Here is a 15,449-nt window from a genome sequence, read left to right as displayed (position 1 = left end):
TAGATTTTGTCAACTGAAAAAGTAAGTGATTCATGGTGGGAGGGGAGGTTATTTTAGAAAAAAAATGAAAGCAAGAGAAAGGAGGAAAGTATACTATTTTCTTCACCTTTACAGATGACACAGTTGGATATCAGTAACACCAGTTTTGTTTTTGCTTCACGTCAGAAATCTTCACTATCAACACTTAAGCCTAAAAGTCAACTGGAGAGGAGCTATTTAAATAGAGCTGACAAGCATTATAATTGGCTGCTGAGTCCAGAAGCAAGTCAGATTTCATGTGAAGTTTATAGTTTTTCTTTGCTGCTTGAATTTTCAAATCACATGCTATGTTTATAACAGCCTTTTAACTGCTATATTCCAGATTCCTTCAGCTCTTCTACTTCAGATCTTCTACACTTGTCCCTGACACTTAGTTCTCACGTATGGTCGTAGTATTCGGCCACCTCTGTGATATTATTTGAAAAAATTAGAAAAAGAGATGAAATTTTGATATATCCCAATTAGGCCTGGAGTTTATATGTCATAAGATTTACTCTTAGAGAGTGTATTTAAATTAAAAGCATTTTCTACATATCCCACAGAAGTACTCCCAAGAGGGAAGTATCTTAACCATGGATAATCAATAATGCCTAAATATTCACTGATTTATCAACTATCCTTTAAAAGGACATTCAGTGACAAAGGAAACTAAATTCTCCAGAAACCACCTCTTTACCTCGAATTTATCCACCTTAATGGCAATAATGCTGCCATGTCTTTTCATCTCTGTTCCTTCCACACTATAATTGGAGGGTGTTTTTACCAAATTAATGTATCATAATGTGTTTTCAAATAATATACATCTTGTCTTCAGCAGTGAATATAATTAAGTAGAATTACTTTCCATAAGCTGATATCACTGAATGTAAAGACAATGACAAAATACTTTCTACGTTGTACTAACCATGTTTGGATCTTATAATAAACTTTTCTCTGGATACTCCGTGGTATCTTTTGGCCCTAAGTAACTGAAAAAGGGGCTTTTGATCTTATTTAGCTTATAAACTTTCCACAGGCAGAGACTCTGCAGATTCCTGAATTAACTCATTTACACTTTAATATTTAAAATTTTAATAAAGTATTGGGTGCACATGGCTAAAAGATCAAATAGTAGAGAAAGACATATCTGTTAGTAATGTTTACAAATATGAGTAACACAAAACCAACTACCAGAGGTTTCAACCATGGAGATGTTCTTTTATTTTCTTCTCATATTGAGGACTCAAGACAGATAACTATGAGGTTGGACTGGTGACTCTAAACAGCCATCAGGCCCAGGTTCTCTTTCTGCTGTGACATGTCCATCATGTCATCACTTGTCATCAAAGACATGATGGACATGTCATCATGTCCATTACTTTTTGTTAAAAGTGACCTTTAATGCCTACAGCTAAAATTCCTGGGTCATTTAGGGTCAGCTGTTTAGGGTCAGCTATTCTTTCTATGGATTCTATATTGTGGAATTAAAAAAACTACGCCTTTATCCAACCAGGAAAGGCAATGAAATAGTTTTGGGATATAAGAGTTTGGAAAAGGAAGGTGGCATAATTTATGTGCTAAACTTCTCCCAAACACCTTGTTGACAAAAAGAGTCAAACTCTGTGAAATATTTGAAAATATTTATTCTGAGCTGGATATAAGTGACCATGGCCTGTGATGTATCCTCAGGCGGTCTGGACAACTTGTGCCCAAGGTGGTTAGGCTACCATTGGGTTTTATATGTTTTAGGGAGACATGAGGCATCAATCAAATACACTTAAGCTATACATTGGTTCAGTCCGGAAAAGTGGGACAACTTGAAGTAGGCATTCCAGGTTATAGTTAAATTTTAAAATTCTCTGACTGGCAATTGGTTGAAAAAGTTATCAGAAATAGAAAGGAATATCTGGGTTATGATAAGATGTTGGGGAGATCAAAGTTTTATCCTGCAGATGAAGCCTCCAGGTAGCTAGCTTCAGAGAGAATAGAATGTAAATGCTTCTTATTTGACTTAAAGGCTGTGTTGATGTCAAATTGCTGGTCTGCTATTCCTGAATTACAAAAGGGAAGACAGCATAATGAGGCATGTCCCCTTTTCCTGTCACGGCCTGAACCCATCTTTCACGTTAAATTTGGAGGGCCCTGGTCCAGGATGGGTCCATTTAGATGGTTGCAGGGCAAGTGGGAGGGCTTCAGATATTATTTTTGGTTTACAACCTTCAGACCAACAATTCCCCCTTCCCATTATAAAACAAGATTCATCCACAATCTGATTCATCCATAAATTATTTTGATTTTGCCTTCTTCTCTATTAAGTAACAAAAATGATATTTTTCAAACAAAGAATGTAACCACCCAAGGGGTTCTTCTTGCCCGCTGTATGTAAAATAAAGATCATGGCACTGCAGTAGGAAAGAGTTTAATAAACATAAGGCTGGTCAAGCCACGTGGGAGATGGAGCTAGTGCTCAAATCATCTTTTCCAAAGCTCTTAGGTTAGGTATTTTTCAAAGTCAGTTTGGGGGAAGGGGTGGGGGTGGCTAGACTTGCTACTCGTTGGTTAGGGCAGAGATGAAATCATAGTGGGTCAAAGCTGTCCTTCTGTGGGCTGAATCGCTTCTAGGTGGGGCCACGAGAGCAGAGTTGGTGGGTCCAGGTGGAGCCACGGATGTAGACTTAAATGCATGTTTAATAATGACTATTTCAGTATCTTAATTTGAACATGACTCATTTTGTGATTTTTTTTGATTACTTAATTAAACATAACATGACTCTAGGATTTTAAATTACTGAAAAGAATTTTGAAGCTATGACACAGGCAGCCTCCCTACTGTCTCTTCCCGGTCATTCTGGGTCCCAAGAAGCTGTGTGCCACCCATGAGGACTATGAAGGTCAGGGCCTGTCTGAGTCCATCAGGACAGAAGCCAGAGCTGTGAAGACTATACTTGGAGGATCCAACCCCTCCCACAATAGCCAGGAGGCAAAACAGGGAAAGTAGAGGAAGAAGGGGCCATACTGGGTTTGTAGCTGGTGGTCTAGGCACTAAGAACGTGTCTCCAGATGTCATCATGGCCACCTATTCAACCCCTGAATCCAGAGACTCTAAACCAAAGACATAAGCTCACAGTCAAATCAAGAGAGTATCTAATTTTATTTAACTGATAATTTTGAAGCCATTTCTATTGTACCAACAAATTAAAAACTAGCTTTATTTACCAGATATCACATACACATAACACATATAGACATACAAACAAACAGAAGCGGATCTTATAGCTTTTGCCAGTTTTAAAGTAGTTTTTCTTTTCTCCATTTGGTGTATCATCTTTCTATTACTTGTTTCATTTCCCTAAGCAATTGTTAACTAGGCAACAAATTGGCATTTCTAAAGGGACAACTCTTAGGTGAAACAAAAAAAAATGTATATTTCATAAGCAGAGAGCTAAGATTCTTGGCCTAAGTATTGATTCATTATTTGCTCAAATCAAGGAGAAAAAAACTGCTCAAGTAAAAGTTCACTTAAGAAAGACGGAAAAGCACCTTAAATAAAGGCATTATTTATTTATTTATTTATTTATTTATTTATTTATTTATTTATTTGAGACGGAGTCTCGCTCTGTCCCCCAGGCTGGAGTGCAGTGGCCAGATCTCAGCTCACTGCAAGCTCCGCCTCCCGGGTTTACGCCATTCTCCTGCCTCAGCCTCCCGAGTAGCTGGGACTACAGACGCCCGCCAGCACACCCGGCTAATTTTTTTTGTATTTTTAATAGAGACGGGGTTTCACCGTGGTAGTCAGGATGGTCTCGGTCTCCTGACCTCATGATCCGCCCCTCTCGGCCTCCCAAAGTGCTGGGATTACAGGCTTGAGCCACCGCGCCCGGCAGGCATTACTTATTATTTAAATTTAAAAGAATGGTTAGAGTTTCTTTTGTATGTAGGCAGACATCCTTAAAAATTGAGATTTCTTTTAGAGAGGTAAATTTCTTTTACAAGAGTTTCAAGGTAGCCAATTAAATTCCAGAAAGTTGTATTTTATTTCAATAGGGTGTTCTTTTTAATGTAGCCACGGTTTCTTGGTTAAAATTACTGAGTTCAAGGGGGAACTCATTAGGGAACAGAGCCGAGAAAGCATCCTCTATGCCTGGCCGCCTGCATGGATAGGTCTGAACAAGAAGCAAGCCTGTTTTACCTGAGGGCCTAACTTTTATAAATACCTTATCTAGGATAGCTTTCTTTCCACCTTTAGCGTGGAATAGTAACTAAGCAGAGATTAACAGATTTCATTTTTCTTATCAATTAGTTTCTTAAGCTTTTTATTTGCCTTTCATAAAATCTTTAAATAAAAATATTGAAATCTTTCTAGAAGCTTCTGAATGTCAACAGGCATCCCTAGATGAGACTAATTCGGGAGCCCTCACTTTCAAATGCATTTCTTCCGTGCAGTGTTGTTTATTTGAACCTTCCATGGTAACTTATCTTTAGTAAGATTTCACAATTTCTGTAAGACTTTGCTGCTTCTGAGGTCTAATACTTATGCATTGTGAAAGGAAAATAAATCTTGGGGCCCCAAAATTACTAAATTAAAGGGAAATGTCAAGCTGGGAACTGCTTAGGCCAAACCTGCCTCCCATTCTATTCAAAGTCACTCCAAAGCTGAGATAAATGCATATCTGATTGCCTCCTTTGTAGAGGCTAATCAGAAACGCAAAGGAATGCAACCACCTGTTTCTTATCTGCATATGACCTGGAAGCCCCCTCCGGGCTTTCCAGACCTAACCAATGGTCATCTTACATATGTTTATTGATATCTCATGTCTCCCTGAAATGTAGAAAACCAACTTGGGCACATGTCGTCAGGGCCTCCTGAGGCAAGTTTATTGGATAGGGCTGTTAATCTTTGTAGTGCTTTTGCTATAGTTCCATCAGGGGCAGTATTATTAGGAACAAAGGTAACATATTGAGTTTTGTATAAAACATTTAATTTATTGGTCTTTGTGCAGAATTAGATGCGTCACCACTATGTTACAATTGAGCCATTAATTTTGTAGCTTTATTAACTGGTTTGCTTTCATGACACTGCTGAGGAATCAATTTTTTCTGCAGAGATTCCAATATTGAGAATATTGAGTTTTAATTATGACTCAAACGTCTCCTTTTTCTGCTAATATTACATTTAAAGCTATTTTATTTATTTATTTATGTATTTATTTTTCTAGGCCATCTGGCTAGTAGATCCTAATTGTTTAGCTTTCTCTTTGATGGCGTCTTCAGTGTAATTTATGAATCGTTGCTGATTGTAATAGATATAGTTTATTTAGTCTACTTTTTTTTATACTTACCAGAATAATGTGGATTTACATTCTGCAGCTATTTGATTTTGTGCTTTAAACTTATTTGGCACTTCTCACAGGACCTTAATAGCATTTATGTAAACCTGAGGATTAAAGGACTTATAAAGAGTTTTTCTTGGCCTGCAGTGTTTTGTTTTTACCTTTTTAGATTGATGAAATGCCAGGGTGAAGGGGATAGCCAATTGGATTGGAGCACAAGTACTGCTCCAATTGTTTGGCAGAGTGTCCAGTAAAGGTCCTCCACAGTACCACCATACATTTGTTTGGGGACGGTTAGGCATGGACTGATGGACAAGCTCTTGGAAAGGCTTAAGGTCCTTGCATCCTTTTATGCTTCCATTACCCCTGCCGTGAGAGGCGTGAAGTAAACTTGGCATTCAGAAGTGGAAGCTGTATTGCCCTCGGGGGATGACCCGCAGGGTGTTGAATTTCAGGAAATAGCAGAGAGAGCTCAGTATGTTGGGTTATTCCAACATACTGAAACACAGCCACCATACGGTCCATATCTGGTCCACGAGGAGACCATCTGAGTGGAAAGGGAATAATCTGGGCCTCTGGCCTACCGTGGGTGTAAGTGTAATAATTGCTTTTATTTAAAGTGCGAATGGATTATTTAGTCCATTTCAGCCAGGCATTTGCATCTTGATATTTTGTCTTGATGGCTAAGGTCTGTTTCAGATCTCTTATTTTTTACAATAGACACCTTAATTTTATTAGATGTAGGAGCAACCGGTGTGGGATCTAGATCTGAGGTTACTGAAGAAGGGGAATATGGGGGAATAATGCATATTTTAAAAATACCTGGGCGGGGGGTCTTTTCTATTTATGTCAATTCTTATACCATGGAAGCGACTAAGGGCAGGTCTAGAGTTAGTTAAGGTGGAGATGGTGATAAAGAGAAGGAGAAGGTTATATTGATAAGGCTGACAGTTAGAAGGGGTAGCCCTTTTAGTGAAACAGATGAGGGGTTTTAGATCTGCACAAACCTTTCTGTGGAAGTCCAACTTTGCTCCTGGGTGGTTTAAGGGATGTAGTCCCACTTACTACAAGGTTGCCAGGTGGTAGAAGCAGAAAATCAGCATCTTAGCTGCAGGTCATTACAACAAGTGCTAGGGGTAACTGTGTCAATTAGAGGGCTGGGGCATAAATATTTGTGTGAAAAGGCTAGTTGTTGTTGATCTTTTACATTTCCTGAAGATATGACCACGCAGGTATTAAAGGCAATAGTCTGAGGTAAGTCAGACTTAGTTACATTAATAATAAAGGAGCTAGTAACAGAATAAGGCAAGGAAAGGAAGAAATATAGAAGGTATATGAAAATTAAGCTTTCTTTAACTTTAACTTAGTAGGGCTTGATCTTAGTACAGTAACCCATGATTCTGAGAGGAAGATGTTTTCTTGACTTGAGTATGGTGGGTCCATTTTTTTTTCTCAGCTGTGCGGATGGCAGTCTCAGTGGTTAACAGCATAAAATAGGGTTCTTCCTAAGCTGGCTTGAGTTTTGTCTTTCTAGCTTTTGATGAGGACGTGGTTTTCAGGCTGGTGCTAATGTACTGGAAATTCTAGGGGTGGTACCTGTGCTAAAAGACTTTTAGTTTTGAGGGAAGGGAAAGTGGAAGATAAATTAAATATATAATTTCTGCTACATATCCTGGGGCTTGAGGCCTCATGGTGATGCCTCCTGCTTCATTCCTGCTCAGCGCCACCCAGGGGACTCTGTGGCCCTGCCTCCTCTTAATGTCTTGGCCTTCTTGTGGCCTTCACCGCCCCTGTGCACTGTGGTTTTGGGGATGAGGAGCCTTGTGACTTACCTGACTGCCTTCGGGCCTTAAGAAAGCTAAACACATTTTATATTTAACAATGTTTTCTGTATGATTTTATACCAGATAAGTGAAACTTTACCTTTATAATAATGTATTATTAATGTTAAACTTAATTATAATAAAATCTTATAGACGTTATCCAATTTTAATGTTTGACTATAAGGTAAAACCTTTATAGACTTTTTTAACTTTTTATAATTTTTGTTAAAGAGCAGTTTAGTACTTTAAGAAAAATATATTGTACTTTTATTTTAATGTCCAGTTCACAGAAAAACTGGATGATACCCATTTAACTTTAGCCAATATGTTTACATACACAATTTCCTTTACAATTAACATTTTAAAACTTGCTTAAACCTTTAAAACAAAATTTTTTTTAACCTTTAATGTAGGTAAAATTCCATCTTCTTTTTTTTTTTTTTTTTTTTGAGACAGAGTCTCGCTCTGTTGCCCAGGCTGGAGTGCAGTGGCACGATCTTGGCTCACTGCAAGCTCTGCCTCCCAGGTTCACACCATTCTCCTGCCTCAGCCTCCCAAGTAGCTGGGACTATGAAAGGACACAAAGATAGATGTGTACCCGCCCCCGCCCCACTACACCTTTGTTCTGCTCTCTAATCTTTGCACATACCAGAGATTTTGTAAGTTCTGAGGCAAGGTCACAAGACGTGTTTAAGTAAGATAAACTCTTGCTGCCATAAACCTGCTCTCCCGCCTCAAAGGTTGAACCGAAATATCAGAAATGGCGGGAACCAATCATAGTTAGCCAAATCGCCTTGTTCAAACACTAGCCAATCATATATCTGATTCGTATAATAACTCTATGCCCACTTTTCTTAGACTATATAACACTGCTCGGAGCTCAGTGGGGGAGCTCTCCTGCCAGTCTCGTTTCGCGAGCGAGTGAGAGTTCCAGGTTCGAACCTGTAATAAAGATCCTTGCTGCTTAGCTTTGACTCTGGACTCTGGTGGTCTTCTTCGGGGAATAAACGGTCTGGGCAACATCCATTGCATAGTTGGCTACAATGGCTATTTTTTTTTTTTCAACTAGACTGGCCATCATGTGGGCCCACTCATTTAGATTTGAAAAATCACCCATTATTTTCTCTGCCCATTCATTCCAGCACACTGACAGTCTTCACAAGGAAATTAAACATATTTCTGGAAGAATTCTTCAATCTTATATAAGATTTTGAACTAGGAATTTCATCAATCAAAAATTAAATGAATTGCACATAAAGTCATGGCATATGTATTTTTACTACATTGTGGGAGAAAAAATTATTATTATACAAAAAATCTTTGTTCTACCTGATTTCAAAAATAAAAGAAGTAGAAGAACCACTTCCTTATGTTCCATTTGGGGACTGGCCAGCAGTACCCAGAAAGTGTGTCCCAATCCCAGGATGTTGTTGATTTACATGAGAATAAACGCATCCACAAACCAGTCAAGTTAATTATTCTCTCAGAGACCCATGCCACTGGTTCAGCAAGGTTCAAACATTACCTTGAATAAAGGGTCCTTACAAAATGTTTGAGGGTGGAAACTGCAATAGGTGCTGGGAAGTGGTGAAAGCCATCTCCCCCCTCGGGTGCTCCATGCTGCCTTTATTCCTGTTTACTCCTCCCCTCACCACTACACCTTCATGTCTCCTGATTAGTCTTGTTTCCTCCTCTCTCCTTTCATTCCCGTTCTTTTGGAGAAAATAAAATCATAAAAGTATCTCACATTTGCTGGTACCTTCCAGGACGAGACCCACTGCCAAGCACTGCACCTCCATAGCCTCCGTCAAGCTTCCCAACAGGCAGTGCTGTTCTCATACCTGCTGTATGAGGAGTGGGGCGGAGGCCTTCCCGAGGTTACGTGGCTACCTAGGGGTGCAGCTGATAGACACAACCCTTTCAGGTCTTAGATGACAAAATTAAGCTGGGTGGTGGTGTTAACATCTTTACAAACCATGTCAAAATTACAACATAAGTGAAACTATTTTTTTTTTTTTTTGAGACGGAGTCTCGCTCTGTCGCCCAGGCTGGAGTGCTGTGGTGTGATCCCAGCTCACTGCAAGCTCTGCCTCCCGGGTTCACACCATTCTCCTGCCTCAGCCTCCTGAGTAGTTGGGATGACAGGCACCCGCCACCATGCCTGGCTAATTTTTTTTTTTGTATTTTTAGTAGAAACAGGATTTCACCATGTTAGCCAGGATGCTCTCGATCTCCTGACCTTGTGATACGCCTACCTCAGCCTCCTAAAGTGCTGGGAGTACAGGCGTGAGCCACCGTGTCCATCCCCATAAGTGAAACTATTTTATTATCTTCAAAATTTATTCATTTCTAGTGGACTCACATGTTTTCTGTAATTATAAATTATATTATAAAATATCAATCCTTCCAGCTGGGTGCAGTGGCTCACATCTGTAATCCCTAGAATTTGGAAGGATGAGGCGGATGGATTACTTGAGTACAGGAGTTCGAGACTAGGCTGCCCAACATGTCAAAACCCCGTCTCTACTAAAAGTACAAAAATTAGCCACGCGTGATGGCGTACGCCTGTCATCCCAGTTACTCAGGAGGCTGAAGCACAAGAATTGCTTGAACCCAGGAGGTGGAGGTTGTGGTGAGCCAAGACTGTGCCACTGCACTCCAGCCTGGGCAATAGAGCAAGACTCTGTCTCAAAACAAACAAATAAATAAATAAAAACAAAATAAAGTAAAATAAAATATCAGTCCTTCCCATTCCAGTAGGTGTAACTTAAATAAATAAATATTTTAAAAAATAAAATAAAATATCAATCCTTCCCCAAATGAATTCATGGTGCATTATTATATTTTCATCCTCATGAAGTAAAGCAAGAGTGGTAGAATTAAGTGAAAAGAGTCTGTCTCTAGTGTAGTCACATCAGTGGTTGTGTCGAGATGGTTAGGAGGCTCCTCCCAGGTTTAAAACAGTATCCAACCCCCAACTGTAAATCAATTGGGGAGACACGCCAACTCTGATCAGCAGCAATATCTGAGCTTCAGTCTCCACTGCAGCAAAATGTCCTTTCACAAAGATGAGGACTGAAAAATGCTCACTGAATTTAGCAAAGAAGGAGTCACTACAGGGGTGGGAAGAGAAGCCTCTCCATATGTCTCAGTCTATTTGTGTTGCTGTAACAAAATGTCACAGGTTGGGTAATCTATAGAGGACAAAAATGGACTGTGTCACAGTTCTGGTGGCTGTGAGGTCCCCAGTCAAGGTGCCAGCATCTGGTGACCCCTTATTACTGTGTCCTCATGTGGCAGAAGGCCATGATGAAATTCCCATGATGGGATTCATGCCTCAATAAGGAAAGCCATCTCTACACACACACACACACCATCCCTTTCCCTCCTCACAGAAGCAGAGGAGATGCCATGTGAGGGTGCAGCGAGGAGTCGGGCCATCTAAAAACCATGGGGAGAGATTTCACCAGACACTGCATCTCCCCACACCTTGATCTTGGACTTCCAGCCTCCAGACCTGTGAGAAATAAATGTCTGTGTCTAAACCCCAAGTATGGTATTTTGTGATGACAGCCCAAACTGACTAAGACACTTGATTAAACCTAAATAAGCTGGTGAGGCGCACTGGGGGAAGGGTGAGAGAGGAAATTAGACTGGGCCAGATGACTGGGGGAGGGGAGTCTGCCTTGCTAAATATTGTGGATTTTAACACAAAGGCCATGACGAGCCACTGAAGGCAGGGTGTGCCACAAGCTTGGGGAGCCCCACGCCCCTGGGAAAAGAAAGGAATGTCATTTGTGGAGAAAAGAAGGTTTCCCCTTTTCAAAGGTCATTTGACCTTCATAAAAGCATTGGTCCTCTGGTTCTTAGTGTTAGAGCTCAGTAAGGGAAGGTGGTTCCCTGAATTTGTAGAAGCCCTTTTCTGAATCCAGCAGTACGTGAGTCCCTTAACAGTGGCCAGAGAAGAAAGAATCCACCCAGCTGACATCTAATTTAGTAAACTGCAGGGACATTGTTTTGAAAGAATCCGTAGGCAAGGGAGCACCAACCCATAACTTATCTCAAGCCTGCGGGGTTCTCCAGCCCAGTCCCTTCCAGAACCCTTCCCTGTCCCACAGGCAGTAATGGATTATTGCAAACATTGTTCAGTTTCATTTGACTTACTTTGAAAACCATGTTCCAATAATGAATAACTATAGGAGCTAAGGTCACTGCATTTGGTCCCTATGAGTATCCTTTCCACCTACCCAGACCACAATCAGTAGTCATCACCATTGAATGCCCTTGAGGCAATTCTTCCAAAATTACCTTGCATCAAAGACTGCACAAGAACTGCTCTAAGTGGAAGGACGGACGTTGGCAACCAGGATTCCACCAGGGGCTGCAGACAACACTTGACCTTCACGTGGGAAGCTGTCACTGAGTTCAGACACTCTGGACTCAGCCTTCCTCTAGGAATCAATCTTCCAGTAAGCAAATAAATGGAAAGGTGAAATTAGATAAAGACATTATTACCACAGGGGACAATGAAGTATTGGTGGTTAATCTAAATATACTTGCTTAGAATTTTTATTTTACTACTAGGTATAACTTATTGTAGGTTTGTGGATCTGTGCCAGGCACCAACAGCACTACGAATTATCCATACCATGATATAATCACCAGATTTTTCTCTGTTATTGTCATTACCATTTTATAGATCAGAGCATTGAAACTTGCTTGCCCATAGTTACATCAGTGGAAATTGGGAGAGCCAGGTTCCAATGCAAATATCTGGGTCTCAAGTGATTATTTTTAACCACTGCACTGTAATTTACTACTGGGAGGAAGGAATAATAATAATAATGGCTATACTTGATTGGTTAATCACTATATGCTAGGCACTGTACTAAACTCCTTTTAGAAGTTCTATTTATGATTGGCACATATAATTGTACATATTTATGGGGTACAGTGTGATGTTTCAGTGCATGGATACATTGTATAAGGATCAAATCAGGGTGATTAGCATACCCCTTACTTTAAACATTTATCCTTTCTTCTTAGAAGATTCCAAATCCTCTCTTCTAGTTATCTTGAAACATACAACACATAATTATTAACTATAGTCACCCTAGTGTGTAACAGAATAGCAGAACTTATTCTTTCTATCTAATTGGATCTTTGTACCCATTGACAAACCTCTCTCCATTCTCCTCTCCCTGACTACCCTCCTCATCCTCTGGTAACCACCATTCTACTCTCTAATTCTATGAGATCAAAATAAAAAAAATTATTGACAAATAATAATTGCACATGTTCATGGAGTACACAGAGATATTTCAATACATACAATGTATAGAGATCGAAGAGGGGTAGTTAGCATATCCACCAATCATCTCAAAGTGTATCACTCATTTGTGTTGGAAACATTCAATATGCTCTTTCTAGTTGCTTGAAACTTCATAATATATAAAGTTAGCCATATTTATCCTACAGTGGTATAGAACACTAGAACATATTACTGCTATCCAGCTGTAATTTCGTAGCCTTTAACCGAGCTCTCCCTATTCCCCCTTTCCCCACCCTTCCAGGCCTCTACTGTCCTCTGTTCTACTTTTTACTTCTTTGAGATAAACTTTTTTAGCTGCCACATATTGTTACCAGCGGCAAATCCATACGGGTCTACAGCAACCTCAATTCTTGCTTCCTCAGAAGCATGAATTTGACTGAGGGGCATGGGGCAGAAGGAGAGACTGAGGCAAGTGTTTAGAGCAGGAGTGAAAGTGTATTAAAAAGCTTTAGAGCAGGAATGAAAGGAAGGAAAGTCCACTTGGAATAGGGCCAAGCGGGTGACTTGAAAGGCAAGTGTGCACCTTGACCTTTGGACTTGGGGGTTTTATACATTGGTATGCTTCCGAGGTCTCAGGTCCCTTCTCCCCACTTGCCCACTTCCTGAGATCTTATCAGGAAGCTGCTGATGATAGGTGTTTTCTATCTCTTGGGAGACTGCTTTTCACTGGTGCCAGCTGTGACCAATTATTACTTTAGCGAGACCGTTAATAACCATCCTGACCATCACCTGATGGTTGGCAACACTCCTGGTGTGTGTTTGGGGCAGTGGTGGGGGAAGCCCTCTTCTGCCCTGCTCATACCTTAATAGCCACCTATGGCAACATTATGAGTGAGAACCTTTGTGAGTGTTTACCTTTGTGTTCTTGGCTTACTTAACATACTGTCCTCTAGTTTCATCCATGTTGCTGCAAACGATAGGATTCCATTAATTTTTATGGCTGAATAGTATTCCATTGTATGTATATACCTTATTTTCTTTGTCCATTCATGTGTAGTCACACAACTAGGTTGATTCGTATCTTGGCTATTGTGGCTAGTGCTGCAATAAACCTGGGGCTGCAGATGACTCTTTGATGCAATGATTTCCATTCCATTGGATAAATGCCCAGTAGTGAGATTGCTGGATCATAAGGTACTTATATTTGTAGTTTTTTGAGGAACCTCCATACTGTTCTCCAGAATTACAGTAGTAGTTTAAATTCCCACCAACTGTGTAGAAAAGTTCCTGTTTTTTTCTGCATCCTCACCAGCATGTGTTATTTTTTGTCTGACAATAGTCATCCTATTGGGATGAGATAATAGCTCATTGTGGTTTAGATTTGTATTTCCCTGAGGATTAGTGATGTTGAGCACATTTTCATACACTTGTTGCACATTTGTAATGTCTTCTTTTGATAATTCATATCATTTGCCCATATTTTAATATATATATATATATTTTTTGCTGTGGAGATGTTTGAGTTCCTTGTATATTCTGGATACTAGTCCCCTGTCCCATGAGTAGTTTACACAACACAAGGTACCACACTAGGTCCTTTACACAGGTTATTTCATTTATTCCTCACTCCAACCCTATAAGGGAGGTGCTATTACTACCACTCTCACATTATTAATAGAGAGTTCAGCAGAGGTTCATAGCTTCCCCAAAGTCACACGGCTAGTGTGGCAGATGGAGCAGGGTTGGATGCCAGAGCCAGGCCCTCCAGCCCCACGCCTCATTGCTGTGGGAGCCTGCTGGTCTGCAGTTACTGCCACAGGCATCAATAGCAGTAACCAGAATAAGCATTTATCGAGCACCTACTGTATTCACAGAACTCTGATCAGAACTCTGATCAGTCTGAAGCAAACAAAGCCAAGGAATGGTAGAAATCGCAGAGTTCAAACCAGAGTCTAGGGCCTGAAGTGCACTGCATGAGCCAGGTTAAACTGAATGAAACATTCCTATTTTGATCCTTTTCATTATTTATCGTTAATACCTATAAATACCTTTCAGGGGATCAGTTTTGATGTAAAGTCAACAACAAATAGGCAACGAATCAGCTATTCCAACATTTTTTTTTCCTTCTGAAAAGACTCTTTAAAAGCCCTGTTTTGCAGACTTGCTCCTTTTGCATGACGGGTAAATCGTAGGACCTAGTACATCATGTTACATACTTAATGTGGAAAGGTTGCTTCATCCAAGAGCCTGGAGTGTTCAGACACTGTCTTGAAACTACCCCCCTGGGTAATACCAGCGCCTGCAGGCAACAGCTCGGATGCACTTAAGATTTAAACACAACCCACAGAAGTTCTGGCTTCTCTGGGAAAACCTTTTGCTAAACAGAAGAGCAACATTTTTTTTTTTTCTTTTCTGGAATTTGTAAACAGCATTTATTCTCAACCTTACCTTCCAAACGTTGCACTTGGAACATTGCTGGGCCCCGTGGAAACAGAAGCGAACGTCAGCCAGGCCGGCAGGGGGCGGCAGACCCCACACTTCGCCGGGCGCCCTCACCTCCCTGGGAGGGAGTGTGCAGCTGCCAAAATCTTCGGCGGGGTTCAGTCCAAGCGACTTCAGCCGCAGATGGTTCGTGTCCTTAGAGGCTGCAAAATATGGGGTGGACGGAGTATGGGGGGTGAGGCTGAGAATGGGGAGAGCAATCCAGGGTCGTCAGGGTGGGAGCCGCAGCGGGCCCGTGGCCTCCCGGAGACCACTGATGCTTCTGGAGCGCACGAGGGGCCCCGCGGGACTGGACCAAGGTCGCCTGCGCTCCACGGAGTCGCGGGCACTGGGCGGGGACTTGGGCGCGGCGCGGTGCGGGGGCGGGAGGCGGAGAGGCGGACGGGGCGCGGTTGGGCTGACCCCTTCCCTCAGGGTCAGGATGGCCAGGGCGAGGCCGCTGGGAAAGGCACGACCCTCGCCTCTAAGCCGCCAGCTGGGCTTTTCTCCTTCCTCGCCTGCCCG

The sequence above is a fragment of the Papio anubis genome, chromosome 6 (assembly GCF_008728515.1).
Source record: "Papio anubis isolate 15944 chromosome 6, Panubis1.0, whole genome shotgun sequence".
Classification (NCBI taxonomy): Eukaryota; Metazoa; Chordata; class Mammalia; order Primates; family Cercopithecidae; genus Papio; species Papio anubis.
Note: the sequence above shows the minus strand (reverse complement) of the source record.